General features: G+C 43.4%; 1 protein-coding gene across 1 annotated transcript in view; it reads right to left on the bottom strand.

Annotated features, from left to right (window-relative positions):
- The window catches only part of LOC122041046 (pentatricopeptide repeat-containing protein At1g62350-like), a 50,816-nt gene that overhangs the window by 14,014 nt on the left and 12,261 nt on the right, over positions 1–24,541 (bottom strand). The gene's annotated exons all lie outside the window — the stretch shown is intronic.

The raw sequence follows: 24,541 nt of genomic DNA, 5'->3' as shown, positions 1-24,541 counted from the left end.
ACACCGCTTCTTGAGAGTAGATTTGTTCAGATAGTTGCTTTAGTTGCGGATATTCCATTAGCCATCGGGTTCAGGTTCGGTTGTCCCGACGGCAATAATATTCAGAGCATCAGCTGACACCTCGTCAGCTGGAGCCTCTTGACTTCTCCCACCAGCTTCCATTGCGAGGGGATTAGTAAATTCTTCAGAAGAGTAACCTGTGGAAAGATGTTCAAAGGGTTTTGAAGCTAAATATTGTAAATATTCAATGTAATCATTGTTATCGGATTCGAACTCCGGTGTCATTGTTTCTGAAAGGGCCATGCATAAATATTTACTGGATGGTGTTGTTGGTAGGGAATCCAATTGTTGTTGTAATTCAGCACGATATGTTTTGGAATCTCTGAGTATCCGATAAGTGTCTTCAAAACTTTCTCTGTAGGAATACCATTCTGGCTCATCCAATGTTTCTTCACGTATGAGAGCCTTTCGAGTTTGGATACGAGCTTGGACCTCATGACAGCCTTCATCCTTTGTGTATTGTATTGCAGCTTTTGACTTGGGTGGTTGGTATTCAATATATTCACGATCATCAATATAATCAGGGTGGGGCGCCACATAATAGTCATATGGAGCTGCACTTTCTTCATCATCATCACAATTAGGGCATCCGTCACAGAGTGGGTTTGCTCTTTCACTGGTGCATGGGTACTATTGGCTTGTTGAGCCAAAACGCTTGTATTGTCGTTTTGTTTTGTCAAGGTCATGGACTTGAATGATTGGAGGAGTTTTACAGCATTCTAAAATGAGTTGGGCAATACTTTCTCCTTCTGCAAAATTTATATCGTCATCAGAATAATTATAAACAAGGATTTTAATTTCACCTCTATAATCAGGGTCAACCACTCCTCCTCCGATAGTCATGCCCCTCATGGCATAACTAGACCTTGGTGCTATTCGAGCATAAGTCCCTTTGGGTACTTTGATGCTAATGCCTGTGTTTAGCATGGCCTGCCTATATGGTGGAATATGGTAGCTTTGATTGACGGCGAGTTCATACCCAGCGGCCCCTTCGGTCTTTCTTTATGGTAGGACTGATGTGTTTGTGAGACATTTGACATATAGTACGTCTTCTTCGTCATCTTTGAATAAGACCGCAATAGTATGAGCTCTTTCTTCGTCTTCATTATCATAATGATCATTTCTTGCTTGTATAGATGCTGATGCAACTAGTGAAATTCTACAATCTAGGAGGTTCCTTGTGTTTACCTTAGTAGGTTGCATCGGAATATTGATTGTAGATTGTCTAATAATCCAATTTTGTCCGAGAATATCTCTTGTATTATATCGTCGCCCTGGTAGTGCTCTTATTCCGCTACTTGCTAAGTAGTCGACGACATTTTGGACTTCATAGGCGAAGCCTACATTTGGTGTGTTTGAAAGTCTTCCAACTAACCCTCTTGTCAGTAGCAGGTTAGCTTCCCCATGCTGCCATGCTTCATATCCTCGAGCAAGGATGAATATTTGAATATTTTTGTAAAAATCAGAGATTGTTAGCATGGTATCAGGTATTACATATACCAGTTGACTTCCTTGTGTTAAGTTTATTTCCATTGTTGCAAAGATGGCCTGATCTCTCTGCCACCTGTTATCTCTGAATACCACAAGAGCCAGTATTCCCTCTTCTTGTCGGTGTAGGATTTGAATGCGGACCTGAATGACCCCCATATGGATGAATCTCATCCCACTACGTTGTAGTTGGTTGAAGCTTTCTGGCTGTATGAAAGGCCTGTCTACTTGATTGGTAGTTACCAGTAGAGCTTCTTCAGAACAGTGGGTGTATACCTGGTGGTGCGTATCATCTTGTCGAGAATGGTATAAGACTTCAGCAGGGACAATTGCAGCTCTTTCTTACATAGAAAGTCTTAATTGTGCCCGAGGTTCTAGCTGTCTTTAAACCAGCTAGTTCAATAAGTACATGGATATATTTATGTTGATTTAAGAACAAACCATGATCTTGAGAATGAACTTTTAGCCCAAAAAATAAATGAGATGCCCGAGAATGAACTTTCCGTCCGAAAGCTGAGTTGGATGGGGGAGCCGATGATGAGGCTACGGACGTTGACAAAAAGAGGACCTGGATCAAGGGTCGCAGGAGCATTGCAGGATTTTCTGCCTTACCATGAAGTGGGTGAGGGTGAGGGAAAGGCCACCGATGGTACCCACGAGCCTGCTCACACGCAGAGAGATCACATGGGGCGTTAGAACGAGAACTAGGGAAGAGGTCCCTAGCGCAGGCCCTCCGACGCTCAAGTGAGGAACAACACAAAGTGAAAAGTACAAGAAGATGACGAAAGAGTAGTACTGTAGTGGATACGAATGTGTGTGTGTACCTGGCTAACAGAGAGAATCTCCCTTTTTATATTGATTCTCATAACCTCCGTGATGATGAAACATCAGAGAATGTCGGGTGTTAAGACATGTCGGGTGATAGCTGAAGTACGACAAATTCTCATTCGGTAGAGGAAGATTCCGCGCTATGCATATGATAGAGTATCAAAATACTAACAAAATAGCGGTTATACTTTGACAAGTTATTACAATTCTCTGACAATGTTGTCTCCCGACCATAGCTCGACCAGCTACGAAGTCGACTGAGAGTAGAGTAGGGTCGTGCTAAAGAGAAATGCGGGGACAAAACCCTAGGGCCCGACTAGCTAAGAAGTCGCCCGGGCATAGACTAGGGACTGAGCCTAGGAGAAAATGAAGGGACTAAGTCTTGGGGACCTGACCAACTAAGAAGTTGTCCATGTTGGTGCAGCAGGGCCAACAATAGGGCGTGAATTATTTGTAAAAATTAAAACTAAACCTTTCCCGATCTTCCAACTCAAATTAGTAGCACAATTAAATCAAACTTAAAAATAAACAACTAAAAGAAGGTAAAAAATTAACTTGGTTACAACCTAGGTGATAGTTAACCCAAGGCTCTGAAAATGCTCCACTAGAATTCTCCTTCGTTGCAAGCAGACAAGCCTCTTACAGAAGTTGACAATTCAAAAGAAAGATTAGGAAATAGTACAAGACTTGTTGTTCAAGTTGTTGAATTCTTAGGTCTAAGGATATTTTTTATGGCCCCTAGAAAATGTTATCCATATCTTAAAGGCGCCTTTAAAGTGGTCCAAGGCGCCTTCCATCGGATAGATTTTATCCGCCGAGGATAAAACTTTATCCTCGGCTAACGGCTAGCGAAGGCGCCTTCCACAGGGCAGACCAAGCTGGTCTTCTTCGTGGGTGATGCTCTAGTTATTCGGAATTAAGCTCACCCGAACTCAACTCCGACCTTCTAGCAACCTTCCTCCCCGACTTATCGTCTCTCAGACCGCTACGCACGTCCTTCTCATCCGTCGATGTACTCTTCCACAGCAGCTCGTCCCTCAGATGCATTGAGCCCACTGACTCCTTTCCCGTGTCATCCTTCTCGCTAGCTTCGTCTTATGTTCGATTTCTTGTTTTCGTAAGCTGTTACACACTTAGGACACAAAGATCAAATATAGACAGGACCTAACTTAACCTGGTTAATCACATCAAAACTAAATTGGGTACTTACACTCTCCTCATTTTTTATGTGCATCAACCCAAGTTAAGGTTAAGCCAAAATATGCTATAAATTGCAATTATAACTAAAAAATTACAATACAATGAGTTAAACAAGTCAATAAAATTACAAAATAAGTACAAGGATAAAAATTTTAAAAATTATCCTAACTTCCCCTTAATCTCTTTTAACTTTTACCTATTTCTCCCCCTTTTATCATATCAAAAAAATCAGGAAAAATAAAATAAACATTTACAAAATTTTGAAATAATTTTCTAGGGATACATAACAATAATTAACAGGCTAATATTTTTAAGAAATAATTTTCAAATATACTCTATTTTTAATAATTAATCTTCTGTTTTGAGAAAAAATAAGTTAGTCCGTAGAAAAATATTCAAAGAAAGATATTATTTAATCTAACCCAAATAATTTATTTTAGCAAAGCAACTAATTTCCAAAAATAAACCCAAAAAAATATTTTTTTCAACTCTAAAAATTCAGCTAATTTTCTTGGATATGTAAAACACATCGTTCAACGGTAGAAAAAATAAAAGTTTCTAAATTTCTATTTTCTTGAGTTTTTAATATTAAAAATTTACTTTTCGCAAAATAATTCGTAATAATTCAGATAAAATTCAAAATAATTCAAAATTTTTTGTTAAGATAAAAAATATCATGTTTTATCACAGAAAAATAAAAGATTTCAAAAATAAGTCTGAAAAATATTTTTAGTTTTCAAAATACCATTTTCGTTAATAAATTCATAAAAATAACTCAACGAAAAAAAAATTCCTTAACAGAAATATTGTTGTTTTATAAGTATAAAAGTTTTGAACAGAAAAATTCACTTCAAAATATTTTTTTAATTAAAACAATTTCTATCATAATAATTTAAAAAATTTGAAAATTTAATCTAAAAAAGATTTTAGAATCAAATACAGATTTCAAACTACTGAATTTACTAAAAATTTTGGAGGTACATAATCTCTAGGGATTTTTCTAATTTGTCCTTGGTGATTTCTAACGTACCAATTAATTCTTCCATAATTTTTTAATTCTAATTTTCAAAACATATTTAAATTCAAGTATAGTCATTTTCTAGATTTTCTATTTGTGCTTTCAATTTTTCATTGTCTACTCTTAAATTATCATACATTTTTAAGGGGCATGAATTGGCTAAAGTCATTTCTATCTTAGCATTTTCTTTTTCTAGTTTTACTATATTCTTAGAAAACATCTTGATAAACTAAAATGACTTTTCAGAGGTAGGGCACGTACCTCACTTACTTTGTGTTCTAATGCTCCTCCTTCATCCTAGCTTTCTTATGAGGAACCTCCCCCTTCATCGATGTCCATCTCTGAGTTGTTTTCAGTTTCTCCTTGGTGGTCTGCTAATAGGGCTAGTCCGGCATATTCTTCAATTTCTAACTTCAATGATGACTCGTCCCATGTTGCTTTTAAGTTTTTTTACCTTCACTTGACTTGCTTTTTCTTCTCCTTCGTCCTCATCTTTGGGTAATTTTTCTTGATGTGCCCTTCTTTGTTGCAGTTGTAGCATCGGACCTTCCTTTTGCTCCATGAACGTTTCTTAGCCTGCGCTTTATTAAATTTATTAGATTTAATAAATTTGCTAAATTGTCTTATGCTTCGGAGTCTTGATCGTCCGTTCTTGCCTTCAGGGCAACATTTTGGGCTCCTTTTACAATTATGCACATCTAGATTTGTGAAGTTCTAAAGTGAAAAATAAACTCTCTAAAGTACTTACCTCTAGATCTTTAAAATATAATAAGAGTCTACTATAGACGTCCAATCTTGTCCTAGGGAAAGCATTTAAAGCATACCTTACATAATCTCGATTTGTTATCTGTTCTCCGAGATTCGTAAGTCCGGTGATTAACTCCTTCAGCTTGGTGTACAATTGTGCTACTGACTCTCTTTTCAGCCGGAGGTTGGTCAGTTGGTTCCGGAGCAAATCCCATTTTGCGAGATTAACTTCGGATGTATCTTCGTGTAGCTCCAGAAACTTCTCCCAAAGTTCCTTTGTCGATTCGTAAGCGCCGATTCTGTTGACTCCTTGTGGAGATAACACTGGTTCATTTACTACAAAGTCCGCTTGCTCTTTCTTGGTCCAAAGATACTTTTCTTTTTCTTTTCCTTTTTCTTTTTCTTTTTGGTCTTTGGGAGGTTCAAAGCCATATTTAATTATCAAAAGAATTTCAAAATCATTTTTGAAAAATACATTCATGTGTTTTTTCCATAACATGAAATCTCCTTCAAACTTCGATGAGTAGATGCTCGGCCACTCGGTCGTCGAAGTAGATGCTCGGTCCGACCATTGTCTCGGTGATTAGTAGGAAGTTAGTCCTTCTGAGGCGTTCTGGCATTCTGACTCGATACCATTTGTTGGTGCAGTGGGACCGGCAAAAAGGGGTGAATTGCCTGTAAAAATTAAAACTAAACCTTTCCCGATCTTCTAACTCAGAATAATAGCACAATTAAATCAAACTTAAAAATGAACAACTAAAAGAAGTAAGAAGGGCAAAAATTAACTTGGTTACAATATAGATGGTTGTTAATTCAAGACTCTGAAAATGCTCCACTAGAATTCTCCTTCGTTGCAAGTGGAGAAGCCTCTTACAGAAGTTGACATCTCAAAAGAAACACTAGGAAATAGTACAAGACTTGTTGTTCAAGTTGTTGTTGAATTTCTAAGTCCAGGGATCTTTTTATAGCCCCTAGAAAATGTTATCCATAACTTGAAAGCACTTTCAAGGCGCCTTCCATCAGATAGATTTTATCCGTCGAGGATAAAACTTTATCCTAGGCCAACAGCTAGCGAAGGCGCCTTATGGAAGGCACCTTCCATGAGGCATTGAAGGCGCCTTCCACAGGACAGACCAAGCTGGTCTTCTTCATGGGTGATGCTCCAGTTATCCGAAGTTGAGCTCACCCGAACCCAACTCCGACCTTTTCCTCGAGCAGCCTTCCTCCCCGACTTCTCATTCCTCGGATCATCGCGCGGATCCTTCTCATCCGCCGATGTACTCTTCCGCAGCATCTTGTCCCTCGGATGCACCAAGCCCGTTGGCTCCTTTCCCGTGTCATCCTTCTCGCTAGCTGCATCTTCCACTCAACTTCTTATGTTCTTAAGCTCCTGCACACTTAGACACAAGGATGAAATACAGGCAAGACCTAACTTAACTTGGTTGATCACATCAAAACTAACCCGGAGTACTTATAGTCCAGGCGTAGTCTGGGAACTGAGTCCAAGAGAAAATGTGGGGCTAAGCTCTGGAGGCTCGACCAGCTAAGAAGCCGATCGAACACATATCGGGAGCCATGCCTATGAGGTGGGAGAACCAATTCCCCGAAGAACTCCTCGACCTTCACTGTTACTTCCTTTTTTGGACCAGGCCAGGAACTTCCCGTCCTTGACCGCCACTTCTTTACTTTTGACTGTCACATCACCTTGACTATTGACCTCTCCATTATACTGGGCTTCTCCATTATACGTCATATCACAAACCTCCCCTTAAAGTTTAGTCGAGGGAGGCTCCTAGCCGAATGACTAGACTCAAGTTCTAGCACCTTCCCACTATTTAGCCTGGCACCAATTTCCATAGTCTTGCTCCCAGCAACTGACCATGCTGTCATTTTCACAAAAACGCTTGCCCATTGTTCTTAAATGCAAGGTAGGGTGCCGATGATAGCGTATCAGAGTAATGAGTTACTCATCTCTCTCATCATAAATATCGTTTATAGGTGATGGCCACGTGTCCTACCAACTTCATTTTGAGGTGATGGATGACGCGTGCGATCAACTTCACGCTCGTCTACGATTTCCCATTCCACCTTTTTTTTTACCTAAGCTAGAGTACTTTTGCGTTCCCCTTTCTTAGTTTGCACCTAATATCTTCCGCACTATGTGCGAAATTGTAATCATGTGTCGTCTATACGATATCCCCTTATCCCCTTGTCACTTTCATCATTTTATTACCTCAAGAAGTCAGAATCGGGGTTTTCATAGTTCAATCTCGACCTAAGTCAGTGTTCCTTAAGAACATGTCCTCTTCTAATAAAGGATGGAAATCTCATTTCTTCTTTATTCAAGCTCTTGAGCCCATACTTTGGCCGACTGAGTGGCGATTGGATCTCCCATCTTCTAAGTTAGGGGACCATCATCATGAGTCTACCTGTGTTGCTGCTTCGGAGAAGTTGACAAACGTCTTGTTCCCCCTCCCCTCCTTTTTATGCGAAAGTCTTCTTCACGCATTTGGACTGAGTCCCGTCCACGTATCACTCCCCGCTCCCTTCGGTAAGCCCAAGTAACTTAGCTCTTATGTCCTGAGATTTTTTCCTCTCTTACACAAAGGAAATCATGTTTAAGACCTTCACCCTCAACTCCTCTAAACTAGAGAGAGATATAATAAAACGACGAGGGCGAGTCATTTTGGTTGATCGAAAAAGTCAGCCGGTCAGCTCTTCTGGAGAGGCTTCTCATCCCCAGGCGGGTGTCAATAGTAAGGTGGCCACCAACGAGGAGAGGGCAATTACCGAACCCCTGCCATTCCCAAAGAGACTCCGGTCGAGGACCCTGAGCGACCCCTTTGATTACAATGCAAACGGTGTCGAGTTACCCCTTCGATGCAGTCTTCTCCCGAGCGGCCATCTTCGACCTATCCTGCCAGGGTATCTACTTCAGTTCAAGCGAGCACTCTGGCCTCTCCTAGGCACGTCGCTTCACTCCCCTATTCCCCTAGCCTGTTGTCAGGGGAAATGGCTCCTAGGGCACACGACCCTCCCGATACTTCTGCGCTTCCCAGGCCTTCTACTTCATTGACCATCCCTCTCGTGGAGGTTCTTTCCCCTTCATCTCGCCCAGCTAAAAATCACTTCCTGTTTACTTCTGTCTTCCACGTGACGTCCCTCTAAGTGGTGTCCCCCTTCTAGTTTCAGATTCCCCACCAGTCTACGAGCAGGTGTGATTAAAGGGCTTATGACAGAGGCATGAAAGGATGCGACAGACAAGGTGTTAGATTGTTCAATGCTGGATTCGGCAGACAGGTTTTCCAACAGCTATTTGAGGTAAGTTTTGATTGTCCTACCCTTGTATATAGAATGCTGCTAATTATACCCTTCGACGGGCTTGTGTGACTAGGATGGGTGTATCCCAAGCTATTGCAGGGTTGCAACAGGAAAATGATGCCCTGCAGGAACAAGTCAAGGAGTTGGAGTCTTCCTAGGCACGAGTCAGGTTTTTGACCTAACTTCACCCCAGGAGGCTCAAATGCAAGCTGACCTGTTAAGCGAGATGGAGAAGGTGTAGGAAGCTAGGGAGTTGACCAGCACTGAGACCAAGAAAGCGCGGAAGCTGGGAGCCGCTCTAAAGACTAGCGATGATAAGCTTCGGTCAAAAGGCGTGAGAAGGATCCAAGTGGTGGCTGACCTCGACGCAAAAACCCTTGAAGTTCAGGACCTCTCCGCCAAGTTAAAGGAGCTAGAAACTGCTCATGCTTCAACCTAGGCGATCTTGATGGCCAAAGATGCTAAATTAGCTACCAGGAAACCGATTGCCAAAACAATTGGATGTCCAAAGGACTGCCCTGGAGTCCTTGCTAGCTGAGTTGGAGGCAGCGAAGTCCGAAGCTACAACTTCTAAGCTAGAACTGTCCGGGGTGAAATCTGAGCTACTTAAGCCCCAGAACGAGCTAGCGAATTACCGGACGGGAGAGGATGACCACTTTATAGCCAGGAAGAAAACTTTCTTAGCTTCCTCTAATTTTGGATCCCAAGTCGACGATGCTATTAATCAGATGCTTTGTTATGGAACCGAAGGAGCCCTTACACAACTGCAGGAAGTCGGTGTATCGGAACCGCCTGAAAATTTACTAGAACGTGCGTGGCTCCTAATTGAACTCCCGGAGGAAGTCTTTCCTGTCTTTGAATAGTTTTTCAAGTATTGCCTGCCAAACTCAGATCGAATGTAAACCTTTCTTGGCCTGTAATGAACTACGATTTCGATCTACCTTTTCTTTCTTGCGCTGCTTATTCCTCTGCGCATGTGAACACTAGCCCGCGGGGGATGGAGCCAAGGCCATCCCCCTATGCAATTATCGAGCAATTCACTCAGCTATTCCTCAAGGGTAGGTGTTGCTTAGGGAGTTTTCTAGGATTATTACTACTACTCTGGAAGTAAATAGCAAGGTCTATCCCGTGTTACTCGGCTTGGGTCAAGAACTAGAAAGCGTATATCCAGTCGATTGGAGTGTATTTACCACAGCCTGGGGTATTAGCCGGTCGGCTCGAGCTTAGAATGGGAACCTTCACTCAGCTTAGGGAATAGGCACTGCCCTAGTCTACACCCGGTCGGCTTAGATGGGGCATTCTGCCCTTGTGAGTACCTGCTCGACCCCAAATGCGGGGCCTTGACAGTGCTTGTAGAGTGTTGATGAACCTTGAACCCACGTCATAAATGTAAGACAAGACCCCAAAGTGGCGTGCCTTACTAAATTTTTGTCTTCTACTGATGTCATAAATATCCTCTTTCCCGTAACACCACACGTCCTTAAGGCTTACTTTTCGTAGGCAAGACAGCTGACATGTGACATTCTATACAAATAAGCGTCTACCTACCCTCTAATCTGACGACTTTAACGATCACCCCATCTTTTGATGTGTCTGTGTGGCTCATCCGATGACACTGGTGATTGGCTCGTCTGTCAAGGTGATTGTATGGCTTATCATACCATATCCTTCTTAAAAAAGACCTAGCGACTTCTCTCATACACCTACACTTCATCTCTATCACGTTTCTTTGTTTTCTTCCTCCGGCGACCTCTCTTCCTTTTCTTGCGATCTCCCTTACCCAACCTTCTCCTCGACCCATCATGAACGCCCTTGCTTTATGGTACACTCATCTAGTCTTTGATTTCTCCGGCGTAGACCTTGACGATCTCCGCTTTACTTATGAGATCCCTTACGCCATTCATGTGAACGTGCCTTCCGAAAATGACCGTCCCCATAGACCACCGGTGGGCTATGTAACCTTCTTTAATGAGCAGATCCATGCGAGCCTTTGTTTTCGCATCTCTAATTCCCTCTCCGATGTGAGTTGATATTTTCACATTCTACTTTGTCAGTTTGTTCCTAACTGTATTCACATTTTGTGCGAAGTCGTCATTCTCTTCCGCTTGTATGAATTCCCTTGACCCCACGCTTGTTTCACTGTTTCTTTGTTCCCCACCGCCAAACTGACAGCATTTTTCATTTTCAAACCTGCCCTAAGGTAACCCTTTTTGACAGGATGCCTATACAGGGAAAGAATTAGAAAACTATTTTTTTTTATTCGCTTTCCTTCTCCCGTAGCTTGGTCTATTAAACGTTTATCACTTCTCCCGCCCGCGCCTACTCCAGGGGACTTCCGTACGGAGCCAACATTTACCAAGGCCTCCGAACGGTTAGCGGTGTTGAAGTTTGATGTTTCCAAGCTATTTCAGGGGGGAATCCTGGTCATGTTCAGTTTGAGTTCCCTCATAGTGGAAATGTCACCTTCCCTGGGTAATAAACTTTGTTTTTGACGTGCCCCCTCTTTGTTTTTCCCTACTAACACCTTTTCTTTTGCAGCAGATGCCCTCTCCTGAGTCTCGGTGTCTAGGCCTCTTCAGATGAGCAACAGAGAAATAAATCGGAGAGGGCAGGCTATTCTGGCCAAGCAGCGAGGCTCGCCACCTATTTATCCTCCCACTCGAGCAACTCCTCAAGGTCCGCCCATCTATCATTCTGTTCCGAGAGCTCATCAGGCTCCACCTCCCGCTTGTTATTCCACTCCGAGAGCTCCCCAGGCTCCTCAGCTTGTACGCCCTCATGCTCCAGCTACCTCGGAGTCGTCTAATTCGAAAATGTCGTTGATTCTTCGACATAAGAGACCCCGATCGCCTACTGCGGCCGCCCCGATCTCAACTCAACCCGAGCAGAGGCCTTTGCCTATTCTCCCAGTCCCTCAAACAAATTCGGCTGAGATCGTTTGCTCAACTGGACAAACGAGGATAGAGCGGGCATCTATACCTTCTTCCACCTTTCGGGGGAAAGATGGAGACTACAAGGCTTGTTTCGGAGGGGTCACCTTCTCAACAACCCCACACCTTCGTCCTCCACACGTCCTAGTCCAACCCGGCCTACTCCGACCACGTCAACTTCCAGACCTACTGCACCCCATCGATTCTTCTCCTCGGTTGACGTGTCTTCCCGACAGGGGATAGCTATCGACCCTCTACCTCACTCAGGAATAGTAGAATTAAAGGGGCTAATGGCGAATGCCTGAATGAACTCAATGGAACAAATAAATACTTGCTCGGTGCCCACTAGGGTGGATGTGTTCTCTTAGATGCCTCCGCGGTAAGCCCGTGATTTTTCTATTTTAGTTGATTGACTTGGTGTGATTCTAACCACTTTTCCTTTATTAGTTCTTTGCTTCTGGATTAAGCTTGAGCCAACTAGCGCTGGATACAAACCGTCAAAATAAAATTATAAAGGGTCGTATAGAAGAGCTGGAATCTCATCCCTCTAATGTCATTTCCAGAGACAACAGAAAGCAGAGACCTTGACGAAACTGGTTGCTGCAAAGGAGCAAACTCTTGAGGAAGCTATAAGGGCTACGGATCTTAATCAAGCAAATAAAGAAAAGCTAGAAGCCCTCCTGCAAACAGCAAAATCTAAATGTTGAGTGGAGACAGCTATGAAAGAAAAAGCTAAGTCGAACCTAGCGCAGAGGACTACTGCACTGGACAACCTGAAGACGTCCTATACTTTTGAGGTAGCTTGCCTGATTAAAGAGCTCAAGTCTAAGGATATGATAATAATAAAACAGCAGAGGGACTTGGGACTCCCGGGCTACTAAGTTAGGATCCTTGCAAGCCGAGCTGGAACAAACCAGGTCAGAGCTAACAACCTCGAAGGTTGACTTGGAGGCTTATAAAGCATAGCGCCTCGAGGCTGGGCGGGCAGAATACCTTCGTTTGAGTGAGTTCGGGCTGCAGTTTGGCGACGTATTACCCGAACGCTCTCCTATGGAGCCGAGGGAACGGTCCATCAACTCAGGGAGGAGGGTCATCTGACATCCGATCTTCCGGGGAACTTCTTGGATCATCAGAGAATCATAGAAGAAATGCAAATGATGTATTTTCTGAATTCAAGTAATTGACCTCTTTGTACCCCAGCGTTACTAATGCCCTTGGGCTATGAAACACTGGCATTTTTTTGTGTTGTGTTTACTATTTCTATTTTCTTTTCTCTGCTTTCCTTTTATATTCGAATAATGCGACGAGGTACAAGTGGTGTTGAGTAGGCAATTAATGTGGGTGTCGAATAAGGTCGCGCAATTAATAAGCTAAGAGTCGGGCTGATTATTGCTAAGAGCTATGCAAAGTAGAATGGAATACGATTGGCATGGAGCCGGTCGGGCGTTGGGGTCCGATCGGCATAGAGCCGGTCGGACATAGGGGAGTAGCTTGTTTGGAGACGTAGTCCTTGATTTCCACCTCCTCCTAACTTTTGACTGCCACGTTATTTTGACTATCATCCTCGAACTATCTATGGGTTACCCATTATTCACTATATCACAACAAGCCTCCCCTTTAAGTTCGGTCGAGAAGATTCATGGCCGACTAACTAGACTCGGGTCTGTCCACTATCTTGCTGCTTAACCGGGTGGGAGATGCTCGAACGTTGCCGGCCAGGCTTGACAGATTGCAAGCATCATAAATGCCGAAAGACCTCGGGATGGCATGCTGTTTCGCCTTCTGCTGCTGCCATAAAGGTTCCCCCCTTTCCAATGCCGCCATGCCTCTGTCTAATTTTCTTTTCTCGGGCAAGCTAGCTAACACGCGACATTCTTTATAGATGACGATTCATCTACCCTATAATCCAATGGTCTGGGGGGTGGTTCAGCTCCCGATCGCATATGGTTCGTGTTTCATGATCCTTCTTTAAAAGACCCAACGATGTTTAGCACCCGCACATCTTTTGCCTAGGACCATGGTTCGGGAGATCCAGCAGCTATGGTTAGAGGCAAAATAACAAATTCAACTACTCGTTGAGAAGGAGGAAGCGTTAGCAGAGGCGTTGCAAGCCAAGGATCTTCACTGCTCGATCCGTCAGGAAATCAAGGAGCGCTGGCTTACCTCCAAATCCAGAGTCCGAGCCGAGATAGCCCTGAAGAATAAAGCCTCCTCCAACCTTGCCAATAGGACTTGGGAATTGCATAACATGAGAATGAAGCATGCTTCCGCACTGTCCCATGCTGCTAGGGAGGAAAAGGCCAAGGATTTGATAATGTCACAGCAATGAAAATTGGATTCACAAGCAGCTGAGTTGGACTTCTTGTATGCCAAATTAGAACAAACCCAGTCCAAGGTGGAGAGCGCACATGGGAAGGCTAGGCGAGCAACGTACTTTTCTGCCTGGGCTGCAGCTTGACCATAGGCTCTCACCTGGGGCTAGAGGAGTAGTCCAGCCACCCTATGAGGGATACCTGACAGCTAACCCGCCCGAGAAATTGTAGACCTAATAATTGTAGGAGAGAAAGGCCAGAGAACTTTTTCTAAGTGTAATTGACCGGACTATCTTTGTATTATGTGCATATTAATGAAATATGGATCCTTGCATATTTTTTAATTGCCTTTCAGTTTGCCTCTCCCTTTTCGATAGAGAAATGAATATCTTTCGGGTTCGAACATTTATAGCCGCACAGAGTAGCTACTAAGAGAGAAGCCGGGTAGAATGGAGATTTGAGGTGAGAGCCGAGCAGAGTGCTTGTTGAGATAAGAGCCGAACAGAACGGATGTTAAAGTGAGATAGATAGTCGTCCAAGGGTTTATCTTGACTAGGACTTCATTAGGGCATGTGGGTCATGCACGTTTATAACTCATCCCTGAAATGAGAATTTGGGACCCGACCAGGAGGTCGTTAGACGCGAGAGTTCTGCTCACTTATAAATCACACTAGGACAAAAGTCTGGAAAGCGCGTGAGCCATGCACGCTTATAACTCATCACTGGGATGAGAGTTTGGGACCCGACCAGAAGGTCGTTGGATGTGAAAGCCCTGCTCACTTATAACTCATACTAGGACGAGAGTCTGGGACCCGACTAGGAGGTCGTTAAACGCAAGAGCCTTGCTCACTTATAATTCGCACTGGGACGAGAGTCTGGGAGACGTGTGAATCATGCACGGCTATAATCCATCATGAAGATGAGAGTCTAGGACCCGACCTAGAGGTCGTTAGACACGAGAACCCTGCTCGCTTATAACTCGCACTGCGACGAGAGATCCAATCGAGAGGTCATTAAAAGCGAGAGTCTGTTCGCTTATAACTCACACTATAGCGAGAGTATGAAAAGTGTGTGTGTCATGAATACTTATAACTCATCGCTGGGATAAGAGTCTGGGACCCGACCGGAAGGACATTGGACGCGAAAGCATTGCTTGCTTATAACTCACACTAAGACCAGAGTCTGGGACCCGACCGAGAGGTCATTGGACACGAGAGCCCTGCTCACTTATAACTTGTACTGGGGCGAGAGTTTAGGAGGTACATGAACCATGACTGCTTATAACTCATCGTGGAGATGAGAGTCAAAGTCTGACCGGGAGTTCGTTGGACCCGAGAGCCTTGCTCGCTTATAACTCACACTGGGCGAGAGTATGGAAAGCGCATGAGCCATGAACGCTTATAACTCATCGCTGAGATGAGAGTTTGGGACCCGACCAGAAGGTCGTTGGATGTGAGAGCTCTACTCACTTATAACCAGTACTAGAGCGAGAGTCTGGGACCCGATTAGGAGATCGTTGGATGCTAAAGTTCTATTTGCTTATAACTCGCACTAGGGCGAGAGTCTAGAACCTGACCAGGAGGTTATTGAACGTGAGAGCCTTGCTCCCTTATAACTCGTACTGGGACGAAAGTGAGTCACTACCAGGAGGTCGTTGGACGTGAGATCCCTGCTCACTTATAACTTGCAATGGGGCGAGAGTCTGGGAGGTGCGTGAGCCATGCACGCTTATAACTCATCATGGATATGAGAGTCTAGGACCCAATCGGGAGATCGTTGAACGATAGAGTCATGCTCAATTATAACTCACACTAGGGCGAGAATTGGGACTCGACTGGAAGGTCGTTGGACACAAGAGTCATGCTTGCTTATAACTGACACTGGGGCAAGAGTCTGGAACCCGACCAGAAGGTCGTTCGACGCGAGAGCCCTGCTCGCTTATAACTTACACTAGAGCGAGAGTCTGGGAGGTGCGTAAGCCATGCACGCTTATAACTCATCGTGGAGATGAGAGTCTAGGACTCGACCAGGTTCTCTTGGCCGAGTGATCGTTGGGTGTATGAGTTGTGCACGCTTATAACTCATCGCGGAGATGAGAGATGAGAGTCTAGGACCTAACTAGGTTCCCCTGGCCGGGCAATCACTGGACACGTAAGATGTGCATGCTTTTAACTAATCACGGAGATAAGAGTCTAGAATAATTTCCTTAGCTAAAGATTGATACAAAGGTGGTATTCCTCTTAAGTGCGATAAGGCTAGAGGTAATTCGCTCTCCATGGGCGATCTAGCTTCTTACCGTTGGCGTCTTAAAGGTAGTAAGCATCGGACACAAGTTTTTTGATGATTTTGTATTGCCACTCCTATTGGGGTGCTAACTTAGTCGCGTCTTTGACCGGCTTTATCCTCTTCCATACTAAATCACCCTCTTCGAAAAAATAGGGAATCACTCCCCGATCGTAATTTTGGCACATTCGTTATCGATAAGCAGGGCAGCTATTTTTTCCCTGGTCTCACTGATAAGCTCCAACTCGAGGAGACGTTGGTCAGAATTATCCTAGTCGTACAGTAGTCACCGGGCAGAACTATCGCTTCACTATCGTAGACGAGGTGGAAAGGAGTGAGCCCGATGCTTTCCCGGGAGTCATTTCGGTAAGCCCACAAAATATTGGGAGCTTTTCGACCCAATCGCCCCCCACATGATTAAGTTTGACCTTGAGCCCCCTAACACTCTCCCGATTGGTGACCTCGATCTGGCTATTACTTCGAGGGTAAGCCAAGGAGATGAAGGCCTGGATGATGTTAAACCCTCAGCACCACTCTTGAATTTTATGCCTCTAAAATTGCTAGCCATTATTTGAAACTAGCCTATGAGGAATTCCAAATCGGCACAGAATGTTAGCCCATAAGAACTTGATTATGGCCCACTCAGTCATTTTGGCCAAGGCTTCAGCTTTTACTCACTTAAAAAATAATCCATTGCTACAAGGAGGAATTTTTTATGAGCAAGCATCATGAAGAATGGACCCACAATATCTACCCCCACTGGTTGAAAGGGAAGAAGACTATTAAAATTTTCAACGGCATAGTTGATCGATGAGGTATATTCTGATGCTTTTGGCAAAAACGCAGGTAGCTACTAACGGGTTGGCATCCGCCTATAAAGTAAGCCAAAATTAGTCAACTAGTATTACCTTACGGGCTAGCGTCCGTCCCCCTTCATGATTACCACAAGAATTTTCTACAAAATATAATCGAAACGATCTGGCCCGATACATTTGAGTAGCAGCTGTGAAAATGCTTGTTTATATAGTTGATCTCCGATAAGAGTGAAACGGATAACCCTCTTCTTAACTAGCCAGGTTGACTCGAAGTCTACCGACAAAACTCTTTGTTGTATATATAAAGTGATTGGGGCTCTCTAGTAGATCGGCGCCTCCACATTAGCTTGCACATCGATTTGAACTACGATTTGGGGCGGTCTAGGATCCAAGTGGACAACAAGTTAGTCATTTTAGCCAGTTCATCTGCCTTATGATCATCAGATCGAGGTATCTTGACTAGCGTGACCTGCACAAAGCTTTCTATCAGTTTCACATAGGGCTTCTTTATACATCTGCAACTTTTCACTGTTGATTTTGAAGTTGCTTGTCACTTGTTGAGTCACTTGATGAGAGCCCGAGTGAATTATTATCCTTGGAGCCCCTACGTGTCTTGCTACTTATAGTCCAGCCAACAAGGCTTCGTATTCGGCCTCATTATTAGAAACCCGAAAGTTTAGCCAAACGGTCAACTGTAGGATATCCTCTTACGGGGATATGAAAAGAACGCCTACACCGTTTCCTTGCTGAGTGGCAGACCCATCTACATAAATTTTCCATATTCCCTCGAACTCGGGCAGATGCACTTCAGTTAAGAAATCCCCCAAGACCTGGGCCATGATGGTCGTTCAGGACTGATATTGTATATCATATTCACTTAGCTCAGTAGTTTATTTAATAAGTCGGCCGGCTACTTCAGGGTTGGAGAAGACTCTCCCCAACGAGCTATTGGTGAACACTATTATCGGATATGCTAGAAAATACGGCTGCAAGTGACGAACAGTAAGGACTAGCCCATAAACCAACTTCTCGAGCACAGTGAGACGGGACTCAACTCCTTTTAATAAATGACTGAAAAGTACACCGACCTTTATACATGCTCGTGTTCTTTAACCAAGACTGCCCCCACGGCCTCCTGGATAGCCAATAAGTATAACCAGAGTGGCTCTTCCGCGATAGATTTAAAGAGGGAAGGCAGAGTCTCTAAGTGTTGTTTCAATTCTTCAAAGGCATTATTGCACTCCTCGTCCCACTAGAACTTAGTCGCTTGGCAGAGTACTTTAAAGAATGGAAGAACCCAGTCAATCGATCAGAATATGAATTTTGAGAGTACTGTGATCTACCTACCAACTTCTAGGCCTCCCTGAGATTCCGCAGAGCTTACATATCCCGGAGCGCTTGCACCTTTTCCGGGTTAACTTCAATACCCTGTTCAGTGACAAGGTATCCTAAAAACTTCCCTCCTTTAATTCCAAATAAATACTTGAGGGGATTCAGCTTTAACCTGTACAATCGCAGGGTACTACAAGTCTCTTCGACATCCGTAATAAGATCTATTTCTTGAGCGGACTTAATGAGGATGACATCTATGTAGACTTCGACATTCCTATCGATCTGCTTCCGGAAGATCTTATCCATCATCCGTTGATATGTGGCTCCTGCATTTCTTAACCCAAATGGCATAACTATGTAACAGAAAGTATCATCCGTGGTGATGAAACTGACCTTCTCCTGGTCTTTCAAGGCGAGGGGAATTTGATGATATCCAAGCATCCAACATACAGATCTGCTCGCACCCCGAAGTAGAATCAACTATCTGGTCGATCCGTGGGAGCAAATAACAGTCTTTGGAGCTGACTTTATTAAGGTTACGGAAGTCAATGCAGACTCGTCACCTATTGTTGGGTTTAGATACTAGGACAACGTTAGAAAGCCATGAAGGAAAATGTACCTCTTTAATGTGTCCCACTTCGAGAAGTTGATTCACCCTCGGATAATTTTATTCTGGTCGGCCAAGAAATCTCTTTTCCTTTGCTTGACCGACCTAGAATTAGGCATAAGGTGGAGCTTGTGTTTCTGCCACAATGAGGGCTACTCCGGTCAGCTCCTTAGCGACCATGCAAAGACATCCCGATTCCATATTAGACAATCTACCAGGTTCTTCTTAGTTTCTGGCGACATGTCCGCTACTATCTTCGTAATGCTTTCTAGGTGGTTAGGGTACAGTTGCACTTCCTCCTGTTAAACTGGCTCTTCGACCAGAAGTATAGGCTCATCTTGGATGGCGTGTACTCCTCTATCTTAGATTTTCTAGGTCTTGCGCGCTTCGTTTCTTACTATATCCACATAACATCGTCGTGCGGTCAGCTGCTCCCCTCTTAACATCACCGACTTGGTTTTCCACCGAGAATTTCCCTTTTGGAAGAAAGTAGAGACGGCTACCCTGAATTTATGCAGAGCGGGCCTTCCCAAGATGACGTTGTAGGAGGGAGAATCCACCATTACGAAGACACTCCTAGTCTGCACTAGGGGTTGGTGCCCGGAAGATGGCCAGCTTGATCTGGTCGATCGGTCGCACCTAATTCCCTGTGAATCCATACAGGGCGGTGGCTATAGGTTGGAGCTCATTGGCGTCAAGCTGCATATTGTCGAACACACTTTTGAACAACACGTTGATAGAGCTTCCGGTATCAACGAAAACTCTGGATACTCGGTTGTTGGCAATAACCGCTTTAATAATGAGTGTGTCATCACAGGGGAGCTCCACCCCCTCTAGGTCTTGAGGCACAAAGCTGATTTGGGGTCCCACAGCTTGCTCCTGGCCATAGCCGACAGCGTGGACCTCTAGTCGAAATTTGTGAGCCTTTATGGCTCTGGTAGAGTCTCCATCAGTAAGGCCTTTGAAATCATGTCGATATCTCGTATTACGGCATTTTCCCGATTCTCTTCTTCCCGATTCTCCACTAACTCCTTTCCTTTCCCGGCCAACCGGCCAACCTGACTTTCTCTTCCTGGAGGCAGGATGGCCAAGCAGCCTAAGGTGCCAGGGTTATTAGCTTGTTACCTCAAAAGTTGAGGCGCGATTTCGGCCGTAAACAGGCCTAATTCAGCCGCTCGAAGAGCGTCTCGAGCAAACTGGATACAACTTCATATGTCGTGGGTATAAGACTTATGGTAAGTGCAAATCGGACTTCCCACGAAGGAAGGTTGTTGTTTGGGTACGACCTCAACTCACTACACCACTCTTACTACTGGGACGAGCGGAAGATTTGGTCAAGGTTCTTTGGAGCGGACTAGAGGAGGTGGCGGCCACCAATTGGCTTGCCCGGCCAAGGATGGTGCCTTCACTTCCTTTTTTTTGGACGACGTAACCCTCTTCCACATTAATATATTTAGCCGCTTTCCTAAGTAAGTCGTCGAAGTCCTTTACGGGCTTCCTAATGAGAGCTCAGAAGAAATCTCCTTCTAGCATGCCTTGAGAGAAGGCGCTTATTAATATCTCCGAGATGGCGGATGGGGCATCCAAAGCCACCTAGTTGAAATGCTTAATATATGCTCTCAAAGCTATAGTTCCTTGTTTGAGCGCGAATAGACTATGATTAGCCTTTTGGTATCTATTGTTGCTGGCAAAATGGTGTAGGAAAGCATTTTTAAATTCCTTGAAACAAGTAATAAATCTGACCGGCAACCTTTCGAACTATCTCTATGCTGAGCCGGAGAGAGTGATTAGAAACACTCGACATTTTATTATGTCGCTGTACTAATACAAGAGAGTAGCATTCTGGAATTTAATACTTCGAGTCATTATTACCTCCATATTCGCCAATAGACGGGGATTTATAACCCCTAGGCAGCTTTTTGTCTAGCACCTCCTGAGAAAAAGGCACGCTGAGATTGTTCAGGCGTCTCCTAAACGACCTGGGCTTTTCCTTTCTTTGGATCCCTCAGGGGCAAATTCCCGACCGAGAAAGCTTACAATTGCTCTATTTTGGAGTCATCATCTCCTGGTGTTCAGAAAAGTGTCGGAAATCATGCGGCTGCTTTCTCTTGAACCTTCCCTCCGAGAGGGGGAGATCATCCCCTAACCGCAAGCATTCGGTGTAGGTGAGAATCGGTCGTCCGCCTTTCTAAAGTAGCCTGTGCCTTAGCGGCCTTGGATATCTCATACTCTTCAGGAGTCATTGTGACATTGATTTTGTCGGCATCCTCCATCTTTACGTTCCGAATCAGGCTAAGGAGATTTTCACAGATGACACCAAATTTGATCCCATCTGAAAGCTGAGATAGATGGGGGAGCCGATTACGAGGGTACGGGCGTTGATGAAAAGAGGACCTGGATCTAGGGCATGCAGGGGCGTTGCAGGCTTTTCTGCCTTACCACGGAGTAGGGTGGTGGGTCAGGGAAAGGCCGCTGATGGCACCCACGAGCATGCACATGCAAAGAGATCACATGGGCAATTAGAGAATGAACTAGGAAAGAGGTTCCTGGTGCAGACCCACGCTCAAATCAAGAGCAGCACAAATCAAAAAGTGCAACAAGATGATAAAAGAGTAGTACAGTAGTGGATGTGTATGTGTCCATGTATCTGGCCAGCGGAGAGAACCTTCCTTTTTATACTATCCCTCATAACCTCCATGATGATGAAACATCAAGTGTTAAGAATGTCGGGTGTCAAGACATGTCTACGAAGGATTCCCATTAGGTAGAGGAAGGTTCTGCGCTATGCAAGTAGCAGAGTATTAGAATATTCCACGAATAGTCATTATTCTCTGACAAATTGTGACTCCTTGACAATGTTGTCTCTCGACCATAGCTCGACCAGCTAAGAAGCCGACCGGGCATAGACTAGGGCAGTGCCTAGAAGAAATAAGGGGACAAAGCCCTGAAGACCCGACCAGCTAAGAAGCCGCCCGGGCGTAGACCGGGGACTGAGCCCAGGAGAACATGAGAGGAATGAGCCCTATGGGCCCAACCAACTAAAAAGTCATCTAATCTAGGGACTAAGCCCAGGAGAAAATAAGGGGACTGAGCCTGGGGTCCAACTAGCTAAGAAGCAGACTAGACACATATCGAGAGTCAAGTCCCCGAAGAACTCTTCAACCTTGACTATTACTTCCTTTTTTAAGACCAAGCCAGGAACTTCCCGTCCTTGATGGCCACCCTTCCTTTACTTTTGGCCGTCACGTCACCTTGACTATTGACCTCTCCATTGTACTGGACACTATATCACAACATATTTTAAAACTTAGTGATCAACCCATTGTCATTAACCAGTGATAATAATATCATCAACATAAACTAAGAGAAAAATCATATGTTTTGTAAAAGAAAAGTGATGAATCATATTAACTTTGTGTAAAAGAGAAGGTGAGAAAAGTACTGCAAAACTTCTCAAACCATGCTCTAGGTGACTACTTCAACCCATACAAAGTGTGTCTTAGCTTGCAAACTTCATGAAAGCTTTCATTGACATACTAGGCGGAAGTTTCATGTAAAAGTCTTCCTTATCATACTCATTCAAGAAGGCATTTTTTACATCCATTTGATGTAAAGGTCAAGATTTAGAGGATGCAATAGCAAGAATGGTTCTCACCGTGATCATCTTAGCAACTGGTGCAAATGTTTCTTCGTAGTTGAGGTCATATTCTTATTTATTGCCAGGAGCAACCAATCAAGCTTTGTATCTATCTAAAGATCCATCAGACTTGAGTTTCACAATATAGACACACTACCAATGGGCTTAACATTTGGAGGACAAGAAATAATGTCCAAAGTATGGTTTTACTTAGGTGCTTGAAGTTATGCTTCCATTGCTTGTTGCCAACATTCATGTTTCATAGTCTATTTATAACAAGTGGGAATGGAAATAGAAGACAAAGTAGTAGACATAGCCAGAAGGCTTGACAAACCATACCTTTCAGTAGGTCTGTGAGATCTAGAGCTTCTTCGAAGAGGAGGTGGATCATTGGAAATAGGATCAGAAGGCGAAGGAAGAAGTAGAGGAACCTATAGGAGGATCAGATGTCGGAGTGCATCTACGGTAGATATAACCAGGTTTAAATCTTCAAACTAGTGTTGGTGACTCCGAAAAATATAAGAAAGCAGATAGAGAAGGGAATTTTGAGGTGTGTTATGCGCAGAAGAAAGGTTGATTTAAAAAAAAATGGCATTCCTAGAAACATGAGTTCAACGGGCATGAGGATCATAGCAAAGAAATCCTTTTTGGGTTCCAGCATATCCTAAGAAAGCACACTTGACAGATTGAGCAATAAGTTTATTTCTTTCATGTGTAGGGAGATGAACAAAATAAACACATCCAAAAATATGAAGACTAGAATACTTTAGTGCATGCCCAAGCAAATGAAAGTAGGGAGAATCATTCTTCAAGTTAAGAGATGGGTAATCTATTAATCAAATAAATAATAGTAGACAAAATTTCACATCAAAAATGAGAAGGAACACAAGACTCAATTAGAAGAGTGTGAATAATATCAAGATGATGATTCTTTCTTTCAGCCATACCGTTTTGTTGTGGAGTGAAAGGACCAAAACGTTGTGATATGATCTCATGACTTTGAAAAATAAAAATAAAATTCATTCGACATATATTCAACACCTGAGTCATATTGCAAGATTTTAATTTTGGTAGAAAATTATGTTTCAAGTAGCATGAAAGACTTGAAACACAGAAAATACCTCACTTTTAGACCTAAGAAAATATACCAGGTAAAGTGAGTGAAATCATCAATAAATGTAACAAAGTATTTGTAATATTCATGAGAGATTATAAGGGTCATACCCCATACATAGTTCAAAAGGTTTGGTGGTGCGGCTTTTATGCATCGGATGCTTTTACCAAGTTTGCAAGATGCACAATCAACAATATCATTATTAGAAGTCGAATTTTTATTTCCAAGTAAATCAAATTTAAGAAAAACTCGAAGTATGTGATGAGAATTAGGGTGACCTAAATGTCTATGTCACACCTGATTATCACATTGAACATTACAAGCAATCTAATTTGACACGGGAGAGGCAGATAGAAACAAAAGAAAGAGATGTCCCATTTTAGGTCCCTTCATGAACATCTTCCCCAACACTTGATCTTGCACAAGACAACCAGAATTTGAAAATTAAATATTACAATTAATGTCAACTAATGGACCAACAAATATAAGATTAGTGGACAACTTAGAAGATACAAAAATAGTATTTAAAGAGGTTGAAATATCACCAACAGCTGTAATGAGCAAGGAATTACCATTGACAGTATGAATCTAGAGATCTCCTTTATATTTTTTAACATTATTTAAAGGTAAAGCTATGTTGGTCATGTGATTGGAAGCACGAAAATTAAAATATCAAAGCTTAAGATTAGAATTTTTATTACCTAAAAGACCTAAAGCAGAAAGGGCAGAAACTATCATTTGTTGGATCATTTCAGGAGTAATAGAAAACTGACCAGGACTAGGAGCATTTGAGAAACCAACCAAGATATTGTAGACAGTTTCAAATTTCTTTGGAAGCTGAATGGAACA

Source organism: Zingiber officinale, chromosome 2A (assembly GCF_018446385.1).
Source record: "Zingiber officinale cultivar Zhangliang chromosome 2A, Zo_v1.1, whole genome shotgun sequence".
Taxonomy (NCBI): Eukaryota; Viridiplantae; Streptophyta; class Magnoliopsida; order Zingiberales; family Zingiberaceae; genus Zingiber; species Zingiber officinale.
This window is presented reverse-complemented; position numbering and strand designations above follow the sequence as displayed.